We start from the raw sequence: 8088 nt of genomic DNA, 5'->3' as shown, positions 1-8088 counted from the left end.
CAGAGATCCTTCTTTTTGTTTCACAACAAACATTCACTACAACGTAGTATGTCTACTATAAAAGTGGACAGCAACTTAAAAGAAATTCGTCAGTTGATACTCAGTGTCATGTTCCTGCAGTGCTTAGAAACAATGCAAGAATCACTATTCTGTGTGGCTTTAGGGTCATGATCCGTTCCATGTTTACTCTTACGTGATGTATCTAGTCTACTTATCACAGCTTGTCAAGTTATACTTGCTTTTATATTCATCGATGCCTTTCTTTATTTATATTTCTTGTTATGTCGCGCAGGACAGGATCCTGCTATCTGGTTTTTTGTGTATCATTCAGCCTTGTAACCGCTGATGTATCCACCAGCTGCCAGCTCAGCCGACAAGCGCTATAAGTTTAGGCTGACCAGCAGATTCACGTGTATGAAAAAACTGACAAATAGAACTGTATTTTATTGTATCGTTGTTGTGTATTTCTCATTCCACATTTATTGCACCGTTAATTGTAAACCAGAACTAACTATCCAAGTTTACTATTCTTCTGAACCTATTTTTCGTATTCTGCTGTTGTCAGTAATATAATTCATTAAATTGTTCACCCACTCTCCTCCTTAATGTTATACCTTGACGGCACAAATAACAAAAAATAAATTTACGATATTACCTTATGCGTGGCTAATTGAATGTAAAATTGCAAGGAGCACTAGCATTATAATCTTGCGCATCCCATTTCTCGCGCTATTTGGTAGCGTTTCGCTCCGTATTACGGTATGAAAGCTGCACTTATCAAGAGCATGTGATGAATTTTTGCATCAAAGGTTACTGAAGTATAATTTCGTGCAGTGCACAAAGACCACCAATAGGTGAATAATAAATTGGGAACGGTACCTTCCAGTTATACATACCCCTTCTATGCCCATGGTTTTGCATGCGGCCATGCCTATTCTGGCAAAATGAACCAACTACCTGAAACCCCAGTTTCTTTTTCTACTAAGTGGTAAAAGTGCACTAAAGCAAAAAAAAATTATGGCGACAGAATCTTGTCGCTCTCTTAAAAGAGGTATATTTGTGAGTGGGCAGACTTATACAGTGCCTGAAGCCACAGCATAACTGTTGTCAAAAGGTGGGTGTGCACTGGCAAATCAGTTCTTAGGTTGTACATTGTGCAATTTATTTTCTTTGACAAGCAAGAAACCTGATCTTCTGCTGACATTTATCACCGAACAAAGACATCATGTCTCATATTCTCTATGTATTATTGTAAACGTTCATTTCAGTTTGTTTTGGTAGCATGGTCACTTCATCGTTAGTGTGTCCACAACACTGCGCCGACCAATTTGCATATTTCTGGTGCATGGTGCTGGTTTATGACATTACTGTTGTATGACAATCATGTATGACAATCACAAATAATTTTGGTGATGCAAATGGCACAATCCATCTCATTCAAAACCATGCTGCCTTCTGTGCAGATATTAACTTATTTTGATTTGTCACACTAGGAAATTTAATTATTCAGGTACAGAGACATTAGAGCTTCATTCCATAGCCACGGAGATTTACATATGTTAATAACATTGATCTCTGGGCTATATCAACTATAACTAAGGTCACAATGGGGCAGGTGTCACACACAGCACCGACTTTAAACTTACGTATTAAACACTTCTTTCATTTTTTTACAAGAGTATCAAGCAAGCATTCCAGTTTATTCCTTCACCTCATTTACTCCTGTTTCGTGGGATACTAAGAGCACAAGTTGTAAGCCTTGCACAGCTTCAAGGAAACATAGGAACTGTTTAGTGTGCGTATAGCTACTCTGTATTGGCATAATCAGTGCTTCCAGTGGTCATAATTTCTCAAATGCTCAAAAAGTGTGTTTTTGTTTGGATAATGAAAATGTAAGCGTAACAAGTCACGAGTACATGACTGGTCTTGACAGCCATGCTAGTTGGAGTGCATAATACTTGGCAAAGAATTGGATGAAAACCTAGGCGCCACTGCTCTCTAACCTACTGAGAACACCCCTTGCATTCTTTCTCACCTGACTGTGCACTCAATCTTAAGTACATAAATTTACTAGGTACAAAAATGCTCCAAATTTATTTTTCCCTATAAAGCTTTAGAGTGCAGAAACCATCAGTTTAAGGGGTTTTTCTTTTTCCTCGATTGTATGTTCACATCCACAAATCAATCAACAAGTGTTCCACGCTGATGCTCTCAGAGTTTTTTCCATTGAACACATCCCTGCTTCCATTTGCAAATTTGGCTGGCAAGTAGGTTAAGCCACGTTCATCAAAGTCTCAAATACCCGCCAAAAGCACATGGTGGAGTGTGTCATAGAAGGAGGTACACCAATTTTACATGCGCAAAGTTTTTTTTTTCAATTGAAAGTGACTTTGTGGCTTTTAATTATAACATAAGATGCGCAACACGGTGTATGCAACCGTCAAAGATCTCGCTCTTGCTTCCGGAGGCGTGAGCGGATATAATGAACTGGTCCAGTGAGCCTGTAGGTAAACGATAATACCTTCATAAACGTGAAGTGATCTGCCCCTAATGCCCCATTTCCTAAACCTTGCTCCCTTATATTTGCGTGTCTTGAAATTATGTCGGCAGCAAACCAAGCATGAGCTTTTGCTTTTTATAGTCAACACAGACACTCTACTCAGTGCAAGTAAGCTTAATTTCACTAAGCAAATCTGCGATCTCCTTGTACCACTCTATTTAGTCACGTGAATAAATCTGTTGAGAGGCCAGACAAAAAGTAGTCACTTGATTCTATGTGTATGTCTCCAGAGAGCATATTTTATCTTGACTTGCCCATCAGAGATGTTACGAAAATTACTAAGGTGATTGCCAAGAGCATGCCAGAACTTTCATCTTGGTGTGACAAACTGTCTTTTGGAAGTTTTCGTGCCATTAATTGCATGGTATACACAGTATACCGACATTTTAGTTTTCTCGTCCAAATTGCATGGCAACGAAATTGAAACTTTGGAGGGCACTCCTCTGCACCATGTGGAGTCATGCTGAGCTGGCTCCTTGACATCATTTTGTCCTTGCAGCTGCCTTCTTGAGTCTTATAAAACGGGTGCCTGAAAAATATTGTGCGCGGAAATGTACACCAGGAAATATTGTGACACCACGTAAGGGCCGGCAGTCAAGGAAAAGGTCATAGCACTAAGAAGAAGCCTTAGCACTTAGCATTTCTACTGTAATCCATGTGAAACATATAAATGACTGCAATATTCAACTGCCAAACCGATTTCAATCTTTAGACTAAATGAAAAAAAAAAATTGGCTTGAGGCCTCAGTCCAGCACCAGTGCTTGAAAACTTTACTAAAGAATGGAATATTTGTCATTGTAGGCACACTTCGTAAACGCATCCCTTCCTCTAGGGGAGAGAGCAGTGGTGGTTTGGTGTGCATCTCATTTCTGATGTTATCAACACGTTATCAACAATTTTTTTCCATCAACCATTATCAACCTATTTTATCACAGGACTTGTGAGGAGTAGAACCATCTTCCTACCACTACTGAAGAAATTACAGACCATCAACGTTCAAGAATGTTTTAACTAACAGTAAATAAATAGTTCTTTACCTCATATCATTTTTCTTTGTTTCTTCTTGTGTGCTTGTGCTTACCTGTACCATGCCATTTCACATTGTCTTATAGTTCGGTTAGTTGTATTGATTTGATTTAGTAATTAAACTATTGTATTTGTATTGGTAAATTATATAACTCCATGTATAAGTGTATCTTTTCACATAAATGCTTTTTTTTGCTTTTTTTGCCACTCCCCTCTGTAATGCTTTGACCCTGGGGGTACAATAAATAATAATAATAGTAATAATAATAATAATAATAATAATAATAATAATAATAATAATAATAATAATAATAATAATAATAATATATCCTGAAGACAATTCTGACTTTGTAGCTTATGTAATACAAGATAAATCAGCCGCCACAGTAAAGAGAACATACCGAGTTGAGATAGGAGAAGTATAAAGACTACACTCGGCATACACAAGTGGCCAACAGTAACACAAATGTGGTGCTAGAAGAATGAGTGGAGATGACATGAAAATGAGTTAAACCGCCTGTAAAGAAACCCGTCCAACTGATAATGCTGAATACTGTATTTTGTGCTTTTGCTGCACTTGAAGCTTATTACAATATAAAGTACTCAAATCTGCAGTCATTGAACTGATCAGTGGAGCATGTAGTTTTTATGTAACCTACCAAAAAGCCAACAGCGCAAAACTGTATGACGAATTCAGATGTGTCAAAAACACTGCTTGTGACTCATCCTAGGCACGTGGCCACTGTGCCCCCGCCCCTCTGGTCATGCCACTGCTCAAACGATAATTTGGGGATCATATTTGCCGTAGGCATGACAATATGGTCCTCTACTTCAATAGATATTACTTGGTGTGATTATAAGAAGTGGTAGCAAGGCCTTTTATGGCAAGCTTACCCACATTTCAATAATAACAAGGAACAGTTCATAGCGGCCTACATCTCTGCTTTCTAAAGGCGTGAACTTATTTTCATTTATGAGGTACGCAGTGGGGTTAATTTTTGACAGACTCAACTCTTGCTGCAGTTTCAAATGTAGCATTTTACATCGCAAGACAACATTTTACAACATGCTAGGTAACGTTTTACTTTAATACTTTATTTCTCCACTGAAGATATCAAGCAGGTAAATACATTTCAATCTGCCCTGCAATAGCAAAAATGAACAGATTACGAATGCAACACCAAAGAAAGGTTGATTTAGCAGTTCATACGGCATAATTCTTAAGTGCCAACTCATACTAACAAATAAACAACCAAATCGAAAACAGTAAAAGTGGAGACCGAGCCGATAGCAACAATGTAGAATGACCCTGCCACTGTAATCCTACAACAGTAGCTGCTATATTTGATTCCGGTGCATAATTCGTTGCTTGACCAGTCACCGAGTTCATACACAAAGCGCCTGTTCACATTCGCACCATGCTCGAAAACCGCTACACGATACACAAAATCACACATAAATTCACACCAACTCATTACATTAGCAAAAAGAGGTAGCCAAAAGCTGACGCCTTTTGTTATGCAAATGCACAGTTAAACAGCGCCCCGCACACAATAGACTGCCAAACTGAATAATTTCAAACACATAAAACACACGCTAAGCAAGCTCCGCATAGGCACGGAATCATGCGCTGGTGAAGAAACGTATTAAATGCGAAGCATTTCTTGCCGGCGGCTCTTTCCTTCCCTCCCGCATCCCACACCCCCACAACGCATGTGCGTCCCCTCCCCCTCTTCTCATCTCCTACGCCACCCCTTTCTCTCCTCTAGGAATCCTGTACGGAGCGGCGCCCGCGTGCCAAAACCCCACAGCGCACGCGCGTCTCCTCCCCCCTTCTCTCCTCTCCTGCGCTCCCCCTTTCTCTCCTCCAGGAATCCTCTACACAGCGGCGCCCGCGTGCCACACCCCCACAGCGCAGGCGCGTCCCCTATCCCTATCTCTTCTCTCCTACGCCCCCCCCCCTTTCTCTTCTCTAGAAATCTGGAGCGGCGCGCACGACAGGTGGCGCGACAGCTGCATACTTCGCTGGGGGCGCCACGGTAGTTCCGCGGTATGAAAATGACGGAGCACGCGCGCCTCATTCTTCTCCTGTGCAGCGCCGCGATGAGCGCTCGGGCTGCAGCCGCGAAACCATCTCCCCGCTGCTTCGCATCCACACATGGTTCCCTTTAGCGCGAGATGGAGTAATTTTTAGCAACGCCGCGCCTCACTATTTATTGAACACACCATGGTTCACCCCGCGTTTGCGATTTTCAAGGCTCTTACGGATAGCGGAAACTGATTAAATCACATGCAGTCATCGCGACAACTGGCTTTTGCGATTGACATCGATGACGCGGCACGCAAACCTAGTCCGTTGGCAATGGCGGCGGCTAAACTTCGCGATCACTGCCTGGCGATAGCACATCATATACGAAGAATGTGCCACTTAAAGGAACATGCACACAAAATGTGAAAATTGTACGAACATGCTGAAAATGAATCCTCAGTGTGTGATTACACCAAACAGAAGTAGTCACTTAGTTAATTTTTCAGCCGATGGCTTTATTTTTGGCGTTTTTGTGAGCGTCGCGTCGCCGCCCGACCCGCGGGAGTTGGAAGGCGCGACGTCATGACACCTTCGTCGGATAGCCAGCCGGCCGGCCGCGGTCATTCGAAGCGCGCCGACGCCGCCATCGCAAGCATCGATTCGAGTTCTAGTGCCTCTACCAGCAATGAGTACATGTCTGAAGACGAGGACCATTCCAACTTGGCAAGAAATAATACCGCTTACGGTAACGAGCCTTCCACTTCCACGGCGGCCTGCTCTTCTTCGTCCTCTGAGGACGAAGAAGAGCAGGCCGCCGTGGAAGTGGCGGTCAGGTTTTCGCGAACGGTAGCGCGAAAATTTCGCTCTGCACCAGACACTTGTGCAAGAATTATTTGTAATTTCCTCTGTAAACTTACTTTCCCAAGAGCGCACGCAGACGAGGCAGCTGCGGGGTACTTTAGCACTGCGTGGCTGACTGTTTATGCCATCGGCGTGAGCAACTGCTGTGAGGTATCAGTACCTCCGACACTCTCGCGTCCACTTCGCCAGCCGCTCGCCAGATGGCAGCACCTGTCTGGCGTTCTCCCCAGTTTCTCCGCTTTTATCCTGTGGAGAAGCAGAGCTGTGTGTGTGTCTGTCGCGCGCGCTAGCCTTGTATTGTTTTACTATGCTTTGCCAACACTATTAAAGATATCACTGCCTTCGTGCCGAGCCTCGCGCATTTCGCCACAGCCTCGCCCTCACACTGCTCAAGAAGGCTGCACGTGAACTAAAACAGTACCGACATCTTTTCGCCTCCTCTTTTCAAACGCGCCGCTGATCATTTGCGGGTTGCGTTTTCGTGAGAAGACCGATGGCACAGCGTCAGGCTTTAGGCGTTGCCTTTTGAGTGGATTGCCGAGGCTTTTCAGCACAGATGGGCTGGTCACATCAAATTAGCGCAGCCTAAATAAAAAAACAAAAGCAAAACTACTTGTCATAGCAAACATACAAGTGTGGATGCAATCAACAGAGAATTACGCGGTTTTGTCGACACGTTTCCAATCGACTTTGGCAGTCGTAGCGTTCAGAACGACGGGGATGTTTTTATGGACGAAGTTAAAGCCTTACTTGATAAATATGTGCCCACTCCCTCGATAATTTCAAACAAATCGGCACCAGGTTATAACAGCCACATGAAACACTTGTCAAACAAAAGAAAGTTGTCTACAGATCAGCCAGACGTTGTCAGTGTGACCATAATTGGAATGCGCACAAACTTGTTTCTGGCGAATATGTATCTGCCATTCATTGCTCAAAACGACACTTTTTCGCATGTCATTAATCCTGGTGGATTACCTGGGAGACATTATACCCTCTGCGCAGTGGGCATCTGTCCTTAGCGATGTTTTGGTTTCTAATTTTTCATCAGTGACAAGTGTTTCGCCACCGCTTACAAACTGCCATCAATCCATTTCAATGTGTCTAGCTGTCATATGGCCGTGTGGCGTAGAAGATCCAATAAATAAATTCATAGAGCAACCTACACGAGTTGGTTGCGCAGGATCGGTATGAAGAGTGATGCCCAGCCTGGAAGTTAGCTCCGCAAGTTTCCTTCCACGCATCTCTTCCTTGCGATAACCCCAAAGACTGGAAGGGGCATTGAAGCCGCCCACTATTAGGAGGGGATCGCGCCCTGCGATCTTCAGCGCCCTGCAAAAGGTAACAGCGAAAGTGATCTTTTTGAGATTAGGTCGGCTCAAGAATGTGCAATGTTAAGAATGTGCACCAGGAGGTCGGCTCTGCGCAGGGGAAGGATTGTGACCAGGGTGTACTAGTGGGGTATTGCGCGGTATCAATACAGTGATGCGACTTTCGGTTTGCATGTCACAGGTTGAGAAAAATAAGGTGGGAGCTGTTTCCAATGTTCCGACTAGATAGCAAAGCTAGCATAAAAGGTTGCACACCACTGAGCTCTACTATGGGGGGCTG

The sequence above is a fragment of the Dermacentor silvarum genome, chromosome 7 (genome assembly GCF_013339745.2).
Source record: "Dermacentor silvarum isolate Dsil-2018 chromosome 7, BIME_Dsil_1.4, whole genome shotgun sequence".
Classification (NCBI taxonomy): Eukaryota; Metazoa; Arthropoda; class Arachnida; order Ixodida; family Ixodidae; genus Dermacentor; species Dermacentor silvarum.
Note: the sequence above shows the minus strand (reverse complement) of the source record.